The sequence below is a fragment of the Sciurus carolinensis genome, chromosome 1 (genome assembly GCF_902686445.1).
Source record: "Sciurus carolinensis chromosome 1, mSciCar1.2, whole genome shotgun sequence".
NCBI lineage: Eukaryota > Metazoa > Chordata > Mammalia > Rodentia > Sciuridae > Sciurus > Sciurus carolinensis.
Genome location: NC_062213.1, coordinates 48,828,845 through 48,846,740, shown reverse-complemented (window position 1 = coordinate 48,846,740; position 17,896 = coordinate 48,828,845).

Genomic DNA, 17,896 nt, shown 5'->3' with positions numbered 1-17,896 from the left:
AGCTGAAATAGTTCATTTTAGAAGTCCGGAAGAAGTTTCAAAAGAATAATAATATTGGATGAAATAAGGAATTTACATGAAGCTCAAATTTCAACATCTGTAAATAAAATGCTTTTGGAACAGGTTCATACTCATTTGTTGGTGCATTGTCTGTTACAATACCAGAATTGAGTAGTTGCCACAGAAACCTTCCAGTTTGTAAAGAAGAAAATATTTACTATCAGGCCATTCACTGAACAGTGTGTTGATCACTGTTCAGTAGTGACTCTGTTACTGTTTGTGTACTTGAAGATTCCCACTAAGATGGAAGGGCAATGATAATTGCCAGGAAGGAAAGGGTAAAGGATCTCTAACTGCCTTCAGTCTTTCCCCACTGTTATGAGGGTTTCAGTCTGTTGTGACTGAACATAAAAGTGCAGTATAGTATTGAAGAGATGTATGACAATTTTTTGTCTTTCACATGTATTTTTGAGCTTTATTAATAATTTCCTTGGCTTAACTTTATGTACACAAATAAGGTTTAAAATTATTTCATTTTTATTTGTCAAGAAAATGTCAATTTTTATATGCAATTGGAGAGTTTAAAAGGGTCTGTTTTTCCATATTCACACCCAAATATATTTAACTGTGTGTGTGTATATATATATATACACACACATAAATATATATATACATATATATACTCATGTGTATGTATACATCTTCATACAAATGTGCACATGTATATTTGCATGTGTTCATGTATATATAGAGATGTATGTATTCATTCCAATTCAAAAACTGAAAAACTTTATCATGTTTTAAATCTGTGATGTCAGTCCAATATTGTTTACTTTTAAGCTGAACCACATAATAGGGCATCATTTTCTGAGTGGTGCTGGTTGACAGAAACTCAGTCACACTAATTCAGGTTCAATTATGCAGTTTCATGAATTTGTACCTTGTGTTCTGTCCTATGTTAATGACAGTACATCCATAATACCACTGATTTCTGTGCTTGAACCTCAAAGTTCCTAAATTAATATTTGTTTGGTTATATATATATTTAATATATATACAAGAATATTAAATGTATAAATATATTTAAATATATAAATCTGTTTTAATTCTTCTAGTGAGTCTTTAAATCATGTATTCTCTTCACCTTTCATACTTAGGATTATTTCTAGTTTCATCAATTCTTACTTAATAAACAGTTGAGAACAGCCATATTATAATAAACTTCCTTAGGAAGAAATGGGAAATTTATCATTTTAGTCTAGTGATTTAGAAATTTACCTGGGTTTACAAATGAAGCCTATTTGGCTGTTGTTTTGCAAAATTTATTCTTATTATTCCTTAAACTATTGTTTACCTGTATTGGATTCACCTTCAAAATGTTTAAAGATAGAAACCAGGAATTTTCATTTTCAATGAGAAACAGAGGCAATTCCTTTATACACTAATAATTGAGCATCAAAGTAATTAACATTTTACCATCATTACATGCAACAGTGATATGCTAGTTATATTTTTATTGTGAGTTTGATACTATTAGAGAATGGTATAACATTTGTGTATTTCTACAGGAACATAAAAGCAGTTTCATATTTTTGGCTGAATCATGTTGTAAGTCAACAACTTCAAACAGTTCTACAGAGCCTGGAGTTTTTATGGAGGTGCTTCGTGGGCAACCACCGGGGAGGTGCTGGGAGAGGATCAGGAGGTAGCTTGCTGGTAGTATTATACAGCCTTAATCAGGGAAAGCAATTCTGCCTTGATTTTCAAAAATTCTTAAATATATCTTGTATTTTTATATTTCAGATAAGAATTCCTTTGGAAACTCTTCTGCTATCAAGGGGAAGAAGTTTTAAAATCAGTGGAAAACGACCATATTTCACTTTATAATCTATAAAGGCTATTCTCTTCGAAGGCAGAAAATGTGTTCACTGCTTTGAATTGGCACTAGCAAACTCTACCTGAGCAGAAAAACACTACTACATATAATTCTAGGAGTGTTTAGTTCAATCACTAGCCTTTGCGCTTCTGAATCAGAATAAGTGCACTGAAATCACCATGACAATCAAAACTGCCTAGACGTAAGTATGACTTAGGAGTGTGTCAGGATCTTCACTGGTGTGTTACTATGTGTTTTAACAATTACACTGAAGATTCTCTCTTTATGCTTTCTCTCTCTCTCTCTCTCTCTCTCTGTATGTTATAGTAATTTTTTTCTTATTGCAAGATAATTCTTATCTCTCATTAAGAATTTATAAAAATGCTTATCTTACCATTTAAAGCTAATCTTACCATATAGAAATTATAAAGATAAGTTTTAAACATTTTATAATTCTTCTTCATTTTTTATCATTATACAAATGCACAATTTTTCAATTGTATGTGCATGCATTTCATAAAGTACATTTTATATTTCCTATTTCATGTTTTAATAAAAATTATAAATATAACCAGGTATAGTGGCACCTGCTTGCCATCCTAGCCACTTGGGAGGGTGAGGCAGGAGGATAGTAAGTTTGAGGTAAGCTTCAGTAACTTAATGAGACCCTGTCTCAGGATAAAAAATAAAAAGCACTGAAGTTGTAGTTCAGTGGTAAAGCACACTTCGGTTCAAGTACCAGTCCTCCTCCACAAAAATATGAATATATTTTCTAAGCCTATACTATATAAAGGTATTTTTATTTATATATTTAGTAATTATCTTTCTAAGTTAAATAAGTTAATTTAGTACATTATTCTTATAGGTTGCATTATTTTCCAGTATATTTGGTGGACCTTAAGTTATTAAGGTATTTATATCTTATTTGAAATTCACATTGTCCTCATTGCCTCACAATTACAAATATTGCTTTGATACACATGCATTTTATAGAAGTTTAAAATTATTCTATTAAGATACATTTTAGAGTTGAGTAATAGATGCAAAGGAATCATATATTTTATGTATTTTGGTGTATATTTTATATTGAGTCTTAGAAAACTTGTACCATTTTCTACCTTAAATTCTACTTATGTTGACTATGTAGAATTTAATAAAAACTCCTTGGATTTAGAAACTGATAACCCTTTAATAACATGTTAGATGAAGAATCTTCTTTAAGAGTAAAATAATTTTTGATACTTTGTAGAAAGTTTAAGTAAAAACTACTTAGAAAAGTTGTCTTACTTTATTATTTACATGTAAAATTTTATCTGTTACATGTAAATAATACAGAACAGTTATTTTTAATGGAAGTCAACTTTATTGCTCATTGAAAAATATAAATGGAAAAGAACCATTGTGGTATATATGTGCAGTAAACAAAGAAACAGAAAACTTCATGCCAAATAATTTCTTTCTTAAGTACCTTTCCCATTTTAAAACATAGTTCCAGTTGTGAAAACACTTGTAGGTTTGGCATTGTACCTTATTTTAAAATACAAGTTGTTACACCACATCATGGTACTAAGAATTCTTGAACTTTGTTTCTAATTAGACAAAGGTGCTAAGGAAATTCTCTGATAGCAACAAAGGTATTTATATACATTTTAACCAAAATATGTAGAAAATATCTTAGCAAGGCCATTCTTAGAATAGTAATTCTTAATAGTTTCCTACCTGTGTATAACTGTGTCAGGATTTTCATCAATGAAGAGTCACTTTTGCTAATTGTTGCTTCCCTTAACAGTTTTTTTTTTAAAGCAAATAACATTAAATCAATTACACTACTGTGGTTGGTTTCTCTTTTGCCCTGTTTGTCAATTTTAGGTGACAGTAAAGAGATGAAGGTCAATTTATATAAAAAACATGATGTATTAACTATCAGATCAAACTGAATTTTATTAGTTACATGTAAAAAATTCTATTATATTAGTTTGATATTTTTGAAGTATGAAATATATCAAGCATAAAGAAAATATTATGTTTTATAGTCAGTTCTTACAAAGATATTCCTTTGTTCTGTCTTTAGGGGTATGATCTAGAGACAACTGCCATATTAAATTGGGAGACAGACTAAGATGATAATCAGGAAAAATGAATTATGTTCTCATCACTTTAACACAGTGTAATTGGAAAATTTTTAAAAGCAAGATGAGATTCTGCAATTATGAGAAAAATATAAATTAGTTACCTTTCTACATTGTTAACCTCATCAGAAATAGTAATGAAGATATAATATAAGCTTATATAGATTACATGTTTACATATTTTACATACATATTTGAAAGCATGCGTATTAATATTCTTGCTATTTACAGACAAATTAAATACAAACCCTGTGAGATGGATATGAGATGGACACTGTCTTTTGGCTATGGTCCCGAAGACTAGAAATCACTGACTGGGAAAACACAGAGACCTACTCATCAGTGTTGGCACTTCAATTACCTTTCTTAATTATGTCAAAGTAAGTTAAAAGAACAATTTTCTCATGATAAGAGCACAATAATAGAGGTTTGTGTGTATATGTGCATATGTGTATGTGTGTAGTTTTGTTTTTTAGTCTATACTTCCTCATTTCTTGATATGGTTACAGGGGAAAATGTACATATTGATGAAGGTGTGGGCCAATTTCTCCTCATTTTATTTGAGATACTACTAAGGTGAATCATGGTAGAAGAGGATGATAATGAGTTGTTTGAAATGAAGAGTTTCAAAAGGAGTGTAAGAACCCAAGAATATAGGAGGTAAGGCGTAATGATGGTGGTAGGCTCCCTTTTTATGACAACTGGTTGATCATGCAAATGCCTCTAGATCTGACAAGGTAGGTACAGAATATGTTCTTTGAGAGAAATGATTAAATTCATTGAGGAAGAGCTTAAGTAGTGATAAACCAGAGTACAAGTTAGAGACATCTTCCAGACTTCTGAAGATGAGTCCTGAGAAGAAATGCAATGCGACAGCAGGAAGTAGTGTGTATGTTTGCTAGCAGAGTTTATGGTACATTCAGAAAAACAGACCTACACTAGGGATCTTCAATTATTAAAAGAGTTGGAGAAGCCTAAGGAGAGAGATAATGGTCTTCCTGATAGCAGGACATGCAGGTCACCATTACTGCCTTGGTGAAGATGATCGCAGTGATTAGAGAAGAAAATATAAATAAAGGATATTATAATTAGTAGGTGATGGATTAATAACAACTGCTAAATAAAGGTTACCATATGAATAACATTACTTGGGAAATAATGAGAGATCTGACATTTAGGATCTGTCAACAAATCTGACAAGTCTCTTTTTATCAGTGTCCTTGCCACATAAAGTCAATCTCCACATGTTTCAGTGTTAAAGTAATATCTTGAAGCAGAATTTCTTATGAGAACAGACATATTCATCAAGGCTTTATGGGTCTCATGTCTCTGAGATAATCAACAAGATCCTTTAAATGCAGCCATGTGTTTTGATTTTCTTACCATTCTCACACAATGAAATTCCACATCATATTCTCTTATTCATTGTGGAAAAACGGAAGATATACTTGAATCATTAAATAGCATAAAATAGGTAACGCAAATTGTAGGGCAAAAAAAGAGGGCCATATATCCTACATTTTTCCTAAAATACTAGTTTTAATTAGAATATTTAGATACATTTTTCTATGTCCAAAGACAAATGGTGTTGATTTCCACTTAAAATTCAAACATAACCAAACAAAGATGATGTGAAATGACAAAGCAAAATGGGAGAACAGGAGGTTGCAGCACTCATTCCTCACCCCTCCTATAAACATCAATCTGAACAATCATCAATGCATGAAAATACCATCGAAAAGCCTGAGGAATCCAAGTAAGAGATTACAATACCTTGGTGGAACACTGAGAAAAGACCTTTTGAAATGGTAGACAGGACAGTTTGACATTACCCCTGTCACTCTTCTTCCAAACCAGTGCAGCACTGTGGAGAGAGATACCCTCTGTGTGGGTGAAGGAGAGTGAAGTAAGCACCAACTTTGCCAGGATCCACAGGACCAGGCCTGTCACAGTGAACCCCGGTGCCAGTCTGACCATTGGGAACCCAGGCTCCAGGCTGCTCCTGTGCCTGGCTGGAACTCTCAGCCCCAAACTCTAGAACCACACTCTGGAACCATCCTCTAGGTCCACCTGAGTACCAGGTCAACTCCTGTAGATCCAGGATCCAGGATGGCCTCCAGAGACCTAGTATCCAACTTAGTCGCTGTGTACCTACACTCTGGGCCAAGCCAAGAACCACAGGCTTTATGTCTACCTTAGTACCAAACAGGCACTGCAGTCCCATGCTCCAGGAATTTCCCCATCCTCTAGGGATCAGCACGGTCCTTATGCCAGGTTGACTCACTGAACTCCAGATGCTAGTCCAGCCCTTTGGCATCAGGTACCAGGGATGTTCTAGCCCCAGGCCAGTAACTGTAGCACTAGACGATAGCCAAACCTGTACAGACAAAATTTCTAGGATCACCCCAGCCCTGGCGGATATGCCGATTGCTTCAGGTACCAGGATAAACCACCCAAGGAGTTGAGAAGCAAGTCACCTTGCAAACTCTGCTACGCAGACTGCCTAGAACCTTTAGATAGTCTAACTAGTGAATTGTTTTCTCTACTGAGGTCAGTATATAGAGACTGGAAGAGGTATCTACCTATCCAAATGCACAGTCACTTACACAAGGTGCAATGGTCACAAATAATGCAGAAATGTGATACCACCAAAGGGACAAAATAAAGTACCAGTAGCTATTCTAAAGCAATGAATATATACATACTGCCTGAAAAATTATTCAAACTAAAGTCCTAAAAACGTTCAGTAAGCTTCAACAGAACTGAACAAAATCAGAAAAGCAATACACGAACAAAATGAGAAGTTCATCAGAGAGACAGAGTTCAATAAAGAACTGAATAAAAATGCTGGAGTTAAAGAATAAAATGACAGAAATAAAAAGTTTCATCGAGAGTTCAATGGCAAAAGATAATAGCCTAGTTTGAAAACAAGTCATTTGAAATTACTCAAAAGAACAAAAAGAATAATGAGTAAAGAAAGTTTACATGACTTATAGGGCACTTCCAATCAAAATGACATATGCATTATGGGAGTTCCAAAAGGAGTACAGCAAAAGAAAAAGAACAGCAAGTTTATTTAAAGAAATAACAGAATGTTTCCAAACTTAGAGAGGAAATAAACAGTCAGATACATTAAGCTCATGGAACCCCCAAAATAATAAATGTAATGAGATCTTCACCGGCACACATTATAATCAAATTCTTAAAAGTGGAAGGGAAAGAGAAATTTGAAAGTAGTAAGAGAAAAAGAGACTATTCACATGCTAAGGAAATTCCATAAGACTACCAGTGGATTTCTCAACGGACTAGGAGAGAGTGGGGTAATGAAATCAAACAAATTGCTGAATGAAAGAAGGAAACAAACAAATTTCCACCAACCAACCAAGAGAACGAAGCAAAGATTTCCATCAAAAGTGAGAAAGACTTCTGAGAAGAACAGAAGTCAAGGTAACTCATCACCACTAGATCTGCCTTACAAGAAATGCTAAAATTTCTACAAGTTGAAATGAAAGGATGCTAATTAATGGCACAAAAACATATGAAAGTAGAAAACTCACTATAAATGTCAGAATATAGTCAATATCAGAGTAACACTCTAATGGTACATAAATCACATTTAAGTATAATGAAAAGTTTAAGAGTCTTAAACATAACTATTAATACAATAATTTGTTAAACAAAGCATAATATTAAAATATGTAAATAGTCACAATAGTAACATAAAATGGGGAGAGAGAAGTTAATTTTGCATATGATTTATCAGGTTAAAATAGACTACTGTCTATTTTAAGAAGTTTTATGGGGCTGGGGTTTTAGCTCAGTGGTAGAACGCTTACCTAGCATGTGTGAGGCACTGGGTTTGATTCTCAGCACCACGTACAAATAAGTAAAATAAAGGTCCATTGACAATTGAAAATATATTTTAAAAAACTTTTATGTAATTCCCATAGTTATCATTAGGTAAGAAAAACCCCCTGAAAGCGAATTATTACAAATGCTCATCAAATCACAAAGTAAGAAATGAAGAGAGGCACACAGGCTAAAATGTCCTACAAAGTAGTTAGAAAATAATTAACAAAATGTTAATAGCAAATTCTTCCTGTTGTTTTAAATATCATTAGATTATATTCTCTAATCCAAAGACACAAAGTGGGTGAAAAATTAAGAGTATAAGATCCAATTATATGCTGTCTCCAAGACACTCACTTCAGTTTTAAGGACATGCATAGGCTAAAGAGATGACAAAAGATATTACATTCCAGTAAAGAAAGCAGAGGTGCCTTCACTTATACAGATATTAAGCAAAAATCAGTCAAAAGATACAAAGAAGGTCACAATTCAAGGATAAAGGGGTCAGTGTATCAAAATGTATAATAATTATAAACACATTTGCACCCAACATTGGAGCACCTAAATATATAAATAACAACAGACATAAAAAGGGAGAGAGTATAGACAGAATGGACTTCAGTACCCCATTTTCAGCAACAAAGAGTACATTCAGAGAGAAAATCCACAAAAAGTAGACTTGAACAATACTTCAGAGCAAATGAGCAGTATATATGTACATCTTAAATATATACAATGTCTATGTGTTAATCACACCTCTAGAGAGCAGGAAAAGAAAAAGATGGGCAAACTATATACAAACTAAATCTCTAGCACTGGTTTGGAGTTTCACAGAAATCTAAGCAAAAAAAAAATATATCTCATGAGTTCCTCTTGGGAATGTGAAATAGAAAGAACTTATATAAGAGAAGGCACACATAAACAGTGATTAGGTCCTAGCACACAATGATATCTTAGTTTTAAGTAACATTTTATCACATCAATAATTCTGAAGAGTGAAATCAAGATCACTCAAGATGTTAAAAAGGCTTTTGATAAACACAAATTCCCTTCTAAATTAAAAATAAAAGTAAAATAGAAATGCTGCTTCTTGCCTGGGATACAGGTATTTATCTTAAAATAAGTAGTGACCTACTAAAAAGAATACTATTAAATTTAGGAAATACTATAATGATGTTTATGTGCTGCAGAGTGAGCCCCCTTACTCTGGAATCTTTTCCCAATACAACATACACACAAGAGGCAGCAAATATTGTAAAAAATATTTGAAAAATTTTACATTTGATATTTGTAAAAGTAAAAGACACCAAAAATATTAGGACTTCTGAAAACATCAGGTAACTAAAGAAGCCAACAGCTTCTCCAAGTACTCGCAAATTTTGAAAATATGATACACAAAGAGGATTGCATATAATATCTTATTAATAAGTGCTAAATGCTCATATAAATCATTTAAAATGTAAAGACTGCAATAAAGGAACATTTTGTACATTTTTCTATTTGTTTATATTTCTCAAAGGAATGACTCAATGATTCTAAGAAGTCAACTTTCATCTAGTTAAAAATTTAATACAAGTGCAATAAAAATAAAACCATATTTTAATTAGCAACTTGGTTTAAAAATGTTCTTCTGGAATACAATACAAATGAGAATAACTAAACCATAAACATGTTCTTCCAAACATGAAAATTTATATAAAACTAAAAATGAAACAGTCTGATCCTGGCACAGACATAGACAGATAATTGGAACAGATTAGGAAGTTCATAAAGTAGTTGAAAGACAAATGAATTATCTTAATCATCAATTTAAATTAGTGCAGATTGGGTGGATTGGTTGATATGTAATGTTATGCCAAATATGAGTAAATAATAATAAATAAGCAAATAAATAAAGTTTAGGACAGCATCTAATACCACATACCAACATAATTCCTGGAAAATTAAGAACTGGTTTATATTGTCTCTTTTTGATCTCAGAATGCACAAAGCCTTTTAAAGAGTTCAGTGAAAAATTCAAAAACCAGAAAATTGTACAGGGAAACCTAGATGTTTTACAAAATTTAAATGACCCAATGTTAGCATAAAAGAAAATAGGAAAATAAAAGGTGATGAAAATACTTGGAATATATTGGTGAGAAAAAAAGATTAGCTATTCCTTAACACCAAATATAAGAAAAAAATGATTAAAAGACAAAGATGGACAATTCCTTAAAAGAAAAATAGTTTTCCATAAAAAAGTTTAAAAAAAAATCCTCTTTAGAAACCTAAGAAATTCACTCAATAAGCTGTGCTTTATTTCACTTGATTATTTTGCTGTTTTTCTTTAATATAGAGTCACAAATTTGCAAACTCATAATGGTTTTCCTAAGTATTTATAGCACTTTACCCTTGAAAATTACAGTACAAAAAGAAAGCATTAAAGGGACCTAAGTTTGTCTTCATGGATGCCAGATCTTCACCAATGTCTACATTAGGTTCCTTTATAGATTATGTGACTCTGTATAAAAGTTAGATAATATTCCCAACGAACAAAACCCTTAAACTCTCTATAGAAATGTGACATACATCGTTATTTAACAGAAGAGATATTTTAAAATAAGTTAATATTTTGCCAAAATTTTTGCCAAAATAAAATTTGGACAGCATCCTATATTTATTAACTTTAAAGTACCTTTCCCACATTTTAATTAAAAGGGATGGAAGCTTTTTCTCGCAGTGCACATAGAAATTTCAGTGTCTTATTCTGGTTCTTTCTAGTTATGCTCAGTAACTCTACATGAGCGTCTTAGCCTTGTAAACAGTAACTTGAAGTGCCCTATTCAGGAGTGGCCAGGAGGCTAAATCCAACACACCTGCAGGGTCAATTATGATGGTTGCTTCCACACCAGTGCTCTCTTCTCATTCAAAACTGACTTTGTGGCTCATTTCTTTCAGCTAAGGCCCCCTCTTCATCCTTAACACCATAGAAATCAAGTTTCTTACATTCACTCATTGGAAATCTTGGTCCATAGTGTTTATGATGCACTATATGTGAATCATTTACCTTAATTGCCCCTCAGGTTGTATATGTGCACATTTTCAACAAGCTCCCTTTCACTTCACTGGAGTCCTTTCCTAGCAACAGTCTGAGTCTGGATATTATCAGCATCACTTCATCCCTGAAGTTACATGACTTTCTTCTCAGGAAAACATTCTATTTTGCTTTCTTCCTCTTTTAATTGTTCTTTACCACTGTGGACGCTTTTCCTTTTATTCATCCACTTCAATTTCCCTTCCAGTTTGATTTTGATTCTGTACTCTTTATTGTCCTGGTATAGCTAACCCTATATTAATTCAAGATTGAGGGAGCCTTCTCTATACCTTGACTTGAGTTGTTAGCAGAAATGAAGAGAATTATGAAATGTGCATATTGGTGTATATATCAAGTGGGTTGTTAGTTGAAAATATCAGAAACCAATTTTGATTTAAAAGGCATAGGAAAATATAGATGCTCTTCCACTTATGTTGGTGTTGTTCCTGATAAACTCATCATTAATTGAAAATATCATAAGTCATTTAATACACCTAACCTACTGAACATCACAGTTTAGTAGCACAGTGCCCTGGAGAGTATGGGTTATTTTCCCCTGTGATCTTGTGGCTCACTGGGAGTTGTGGTTCATGGATGCTGCCCAGCATCCAAAGAGCATATCCTGTCACACATTGCTTGTGTAGGGGAATATTCAAATTCAAAATTTGAAGTACACTTTCTGCTTAATGTGTATCACTTTTCCACCATAATAAAATCAAAACGTCATCATTCAAACCATTGTAAATTGGAGACTATCTGGAAACTATCTGTACTAAAATATATCAAGTGACTCACATAATCTCCATGAGGACCTGAATTCCTAGCCATAAAATGTTGCTCAGAGCCATTCCATTGAACCAGTCCTGTAAAGACAGTCACTTCTTCTGGCTTAAATGTTGCCACAGCAGCATTAGCACAGTGAATGCTGGGCAATGAATCATGCTGACATAGCTGTCTTTGAAAAGTGAGTATAGTAATGGATTTCTAGAAGAATATTAGACTACAAACTCTGAATCATCCAGAAGATGTGGTTAAATTATAATTAACAGTATTAAAAGATTCTGAAGAAAGCCAGTACCTTAAAGAAGGCTAATAAAATAGTTTTGCATGAGTATGCATCCCTGAACCACAAAATGGAGCAGTAGAAGAAAGTAAAGGGACCAAGGATAGGCCCCATACTTAGTATTGTATAACCCATGTTTTTATAGAATAATTTTTAGTGACAATTAATGGGAAATAAATGTAAAATTATATTTTTAGTGCTTTTGAATATTCAAAATATAAGGATTTTCCTCAAGTCTGTCCTTCTCCAAGAAATATTATATCAAATAAAGATTTATTTGAAATAATAGAAATACCTAAGAAAGGAAAACTGTACTGCCCCTAAGGAAAATTCAGACACAGCCATTTAGAGCTTTGGGGATGAAGGCTTGTTCCTGTAATGGTATTTTCAAATTCCACAGTAGAGAAGGAAACTTCCATGTTATGCATAAAGTGATATATGGACATAAAATGATAAAATCAACATTATATATTTATGAAGCATAACAAATAGTATTGATTACTCTCATATCCACCAACTAGTTTAAGGAAGGCAATATTGCCAAGCTTTGTGAAGCCCCTTGTGTGAACATCTATAATTCTACCTTCCTACCTTCTTTCTCCTGGGCTTCAAGCCTATTGACTTTTTCAAAACGTACCTCAAGTGTATCCACTTCTCTTCATTGTTACTGATCCTCCAAGTTTCTATCATCTGTTACATCAGTTGGCTAAAATCTGGTTTCTTTCCACTTCTGTCTGGTTCTTCTGCAACACATTTTTAATATTGCTGAATGACCACTTTAAAAAACTAAGATATGTCTATGTTTTTCTCTTGTTAAAAACCCTCAGTGATTGCCTTTAATAAAGTCAAAACTCCTTGCTATGTCTTACAGATCCCTTTCTTTCTGCTCTGGCTCCATATTCATGTCCACTTATCAACTCTGCATGGTTGTCATCTTACGTATAATTTCCCTGAGGGCTTGCTGAAGGTTATTTTTTATTAGCTTCTCAGCATTGATTTTATCCTTCTTTTCTAAGACTAACATGTTCCTCCCACACAGGTCGGGTGCTGTTAGGGTGACTCAGTTTTTGGTCACCCAAAATATTCCACTCCCTGGCTCTCATGATTGTTTATGATGGACATATCACCAAAACTACCCAAGCACATCCAATCAGCAAATATCCGTATTTTTGCTGCACTTGATCTGATAAGGTCAACTATAGAGACTGGGGCCCTTATATGCTACGGAGTCCAGAATCAACCATAAACCATAACTGAGTGCTGTCTCTAATGTGAATGTTTCCTGTGTGAGTGTTCATGTATTTCTTTTTGTTCTAATAGGTTAGTGTTGCGTTTTCTGTTGGTTGAAATGCAAAGATGGTTCACAGAGTCCTGCACTACCGTTGGTAGAATGGATCAAACTTGCTTTCTCAGCCATAGACCTGGTACCGTGCTCACATTGAAACAGGTGTTACACTCTCTCACTGTATTCTGACTCTCCCTACTCCTTTCTCAATAGGTTGCAATACCATTAGCCTTCTTGATGTTTCTCCAACAAGGACAACACAGCACTTCTGGCCTTCTGTAATTTTTTTTCCTTCTGCCACAGAAACTATCAAACAGCCGCGTGGCTCATTCTCTACCACAACAGTTTCTCAACCTATCATTCTATAGAGTTATTTTTTGACCCATCTATTGAAAATTATAAACATTCTTGAACTCATAGGTTTTTCTCTCCTTATTACCTATAGTCATTAAATATGCTATAAATATATATGCATTTATTAAATTAATGCTTATCTTTTCTCCAATACAAACTGAAATGAAGTGATTTTCAGCCAGTTTGTTCATTGTAATGTTATTATCAACAACAGTGTCTGACCCATGGTAAGGCCTCAATACATGCTTTCAAACAAATGAATAAAACCATTTTTGAACTTCAACTACACATCTGGCATGGTTTTAGATTCTAGCTCTACACAAATTAATATCACTGAAGTGGGTCTCTTGCAGATAGTATAGAACCCAGAAAAAGCAATAATAAACAAATAATTATTAATTGAACTTTAGTTCTGCAAGAACATTATTTTATTCATCATTATATCACTGCACTGAACATACAACCAGGAGGTAAATACAGGTATTTCAAAAATGGTTGAACAAATAGATGTTCTTCCCATTGAGACATAGTCAACATAGTCAATCTAACCTGAAAGACTAAGGTAACCTGAACAAACTATAATAATTATATTCTTATCTGAAGTGGCAAATGTACCAATTTCCTCATTAGAAGATTGTTAGGGCAAGATGATGAGATAATACATATGAAAATACTTAGGAAGACATGAAATAATATGTAAACAAAATTATTACCAATAATCTGTTTAATAATAGTCCCTTAGAGTTAATTATAAGAATTTGAGGTAATTTGGAATTTCAATTGTAAAAGTAATCTCATTATATTAAGACAGACATCATTGTAGTAGTTGTTAAAAGAAGATTTTTATGTAACAAATGTTTATTAACTATCATAATTTTTGCTTTTAACATCTTTCATAAATATCACTTACCTTTGCAGTTGCTGAACTGTTCATGTGAACTCTCAATATATTTATGGCTCTAAACAAAATCATGCATTTAATAACTGACAAGTATTTATCAAGTATTCCATTGACAAGATCTTGACACTTCATATTTTCTTAATTTTCAAACTGATTTAAATTTATGTATTTTAATTAGTTGAGAATAAGCTACATTATAAATAATAAATAAGAATTATTTCATTTCATTTAGAAAGGATATTTTACACAAATGTTCATATCATCCTGACTTGTCACTCATCAAGAATACTTCTGGGACTGAGAATATAGCTCATTTGGTAGAGTGCTTGCCTCACAAGCAAAAAGCCCTGGGTTCAATCCCCAGCACTGCAAAAAAAAAAAAAAAAAAAAAAAAAAGAAAGAAAGAAAGAAAGAAAAGAATATTGCTAAAGTAGCAGGGTGTGGTGGTGCACACCTATAAATTCAGTGACTCAGGAGACTGAGGAAAGAGGATGGGAGTTCAAGGCCAGCCTGGGCAACTTAGGGAGAGCCTCAGCAACTTAATGAGACCCTGTCTCAAAATAAAAAATAAGTACTAGGAATGTATGTAGCTTAGAGGTACAGTGTTCTTGAGTTTAATCCCAGGTACCTAAAAAAAAAAAAGATTATAAAAGTAATTATCTCCAAAATTTATAAAGAACTTACAAAACTTTACACCAAAAATACAAAGAACCCAATCAACAAATGGGCCAAGGAACTTGACAGACACTTTACAGAAGAAGATATACAGGTGATAAATAAATATATATAAAAGTGTTCAACATCTCTAGTAATTAGAGAAATGCAAATTAAAACAACTCTAAGATTTCATCTTACTCCAATTAGAATGGCTATTATCAAGAACACAATAATAGATGTTGGCGTGGATGTGGGGAAAAAGGCACACTTTTACATTGCTGGTGGAGTTGCAAATTGGTGCAGCCACTCTGGAAAGCAGTGTGGAGAATCCTTAGGAAACTTGGAATGGACCTACCTTTTGACCCAGTTATCCCACTCCTCAGTTTATACCCAAAGGACTTAAAATCAGCATACTACAGTAACACAGTCACATCAATGTTTATAGCAACTCAGTTCACAATAGCTAGATTGTGGAACCAACCTAGATGCCCTTCAATAGATGAATGGATAAAGGAACTGTGGTGTATATACACAATGGAATATTATTCAGTCATAAAGAAGAATAATATTATGGCATTTGCAAATAAATTGATGGAATTGGAGAATATCATGCTAAGTGAAATAAGACAATCCCAAAAAACCAAAGGCCAAATGTTTTCCCTAAAAGTGGAGAATGATATATAATGGGGGTAGAGGTATGGGGAGTGAGAAAAGAATGGGGGAACTTTAGATTACCTAGAGGGAAATGGGGGGTATGAAAAATGGTGGAATGAGACAGACATCATTACCCTATATACATATATGATTACACGAATGGTATGAATCTACATTGTGTACAACCATAGAAACAAAATGATGTACCCCATTTGTGTACAATGAATCAAAATGCAGTCTGTAAAAAATTTAAAAATAAATAACTTTTTAAAAAGATTACAGGAAAATCTGTAAAAACATGAAAATTAACCTGCTTCTTAAGAATCCATGAGTCATCAAGTCAGGAAAAAAATTAAAATGCACAGGGTTAAATTTTTAAAAAAAGTAATTATTGATCACATCATCATAGTGAATACCCACTTTACTTTTATCTCTTTCATAGAAGAATTAGTAACTGAATCATAATTGGATTATTGTTTGCTACATTTCATTTTTATTTGATTATTTTTCCTTAATCTTAATCTTATTTTTTTATTTGAGTTGTTAAACTGAATTACTAAATTAAAAAAAAATCTATTCTCATTTTTCATTCTACTTGACTTCTCCTCATATTTGACACTCTTTTTTTTTTTTTGGTACCAGGAATTGAACTCAGGGGCACTCAACTACTGAGTCACATCCCTAGCCCAATTTAGAGACAGGGTCTCATTGAGCTGCTCAGTGCTTCTCTTTCGCTGAGGCTGGCTTTGAAATTGCGACACTCCTGCCTCAGCCTCCCAAGATGCTGGGATTACAGGCATGTCCCACTGTGCCTGGCCTTGACCCCCTTAGTTACTTTTCAGTATGCATGAAAAATAAACTACTTTGTGTCCCAAAGACAATCTTTCAACTGCTTCAGATTTCATTCATTTCAAATTGCTTCATGTTGGCAAATATTTCTTAAAGAGGTTGACAATAATAGTGAATTTCTCACAGATTTATTCTTTTTATTTAATTGGCTACCTAGTGAAAAAACAGTGTGTGTGCGAAAGAGCTTGATTCACATTAAAGAGGAAGAACCGAGAAATGATGGACAGTATGGGAAAATATCGATGAAGGGAATACTTGGGTGCTTACTGTTTTCAGAGAGATACAAGTGGAAAAAATGTTAAGAGTAAGGGAAAGGCAGAAAAGAGTGCTAACGAAAACTCTGACTTTAGATTTTTCTTTGCATTACTTTTGCTACATTGGCTAATTACAGTTCATTCACTTCTTATCAGGATTGACAAAATAAGTCAGGTAGTGATAAGAGTAAGAGCCATTATGTATCTTGCTTTTCTTACTAGATAGAACTGCTTGGATTTTTCATAAGCAACTCAAATTCAAAATTTACAATATTCGAGAAGTAACTTCCTATAAACAGGTGTTTCTTTCTACATCATTCGATGTCATGGACAACCCACTACTAACCCCAAAATGTCAATGTAAATCTTTCCATCTGCTTTGATCATGATAGTCAACAATTAACATGCCTTGTCAACTTTGCCCTCTCTCATTTCAGTTACCTCTACTTCTTCTCCACTGGATCTGTTCTTATTTCTGACTTTCATTACCAATGAATTTTGGTCCTGATATACAAAAACAATCATCTTACTTATCTTCTTAATAACCACAATTGTTTCTATTTGCAAATAGGAATGGACCCTTCAGAACCCAAGTGAAATCCAATTTACAGTTTTAGTTTCAATGGGTTATCCTATGTATCCTGTATTTTCATCATATCATGCATCTTGCCATCCCTTGGTCATGCTGTCATGTTCAATAGCTTTACCTAAGTTATTCCTTCTTGCTAGAATTCACTTCCACTCATTTCTCTGGTAAAGTTCTAATTATGTTCAACATTTGGCCCAAATGTTGTCTTCACTGTGATACCCATTCAGTACATGGATCATAATAAGAAGAGTTATTTGTTTATAACTTTGAATTTCCATAGTTCTTCTGCGGAATTGGTCACAGTAAATTTTACTTGTTGATTCACTTTTTCATCTGTGAGCTACTAAGAGGACAAGGGTTTGG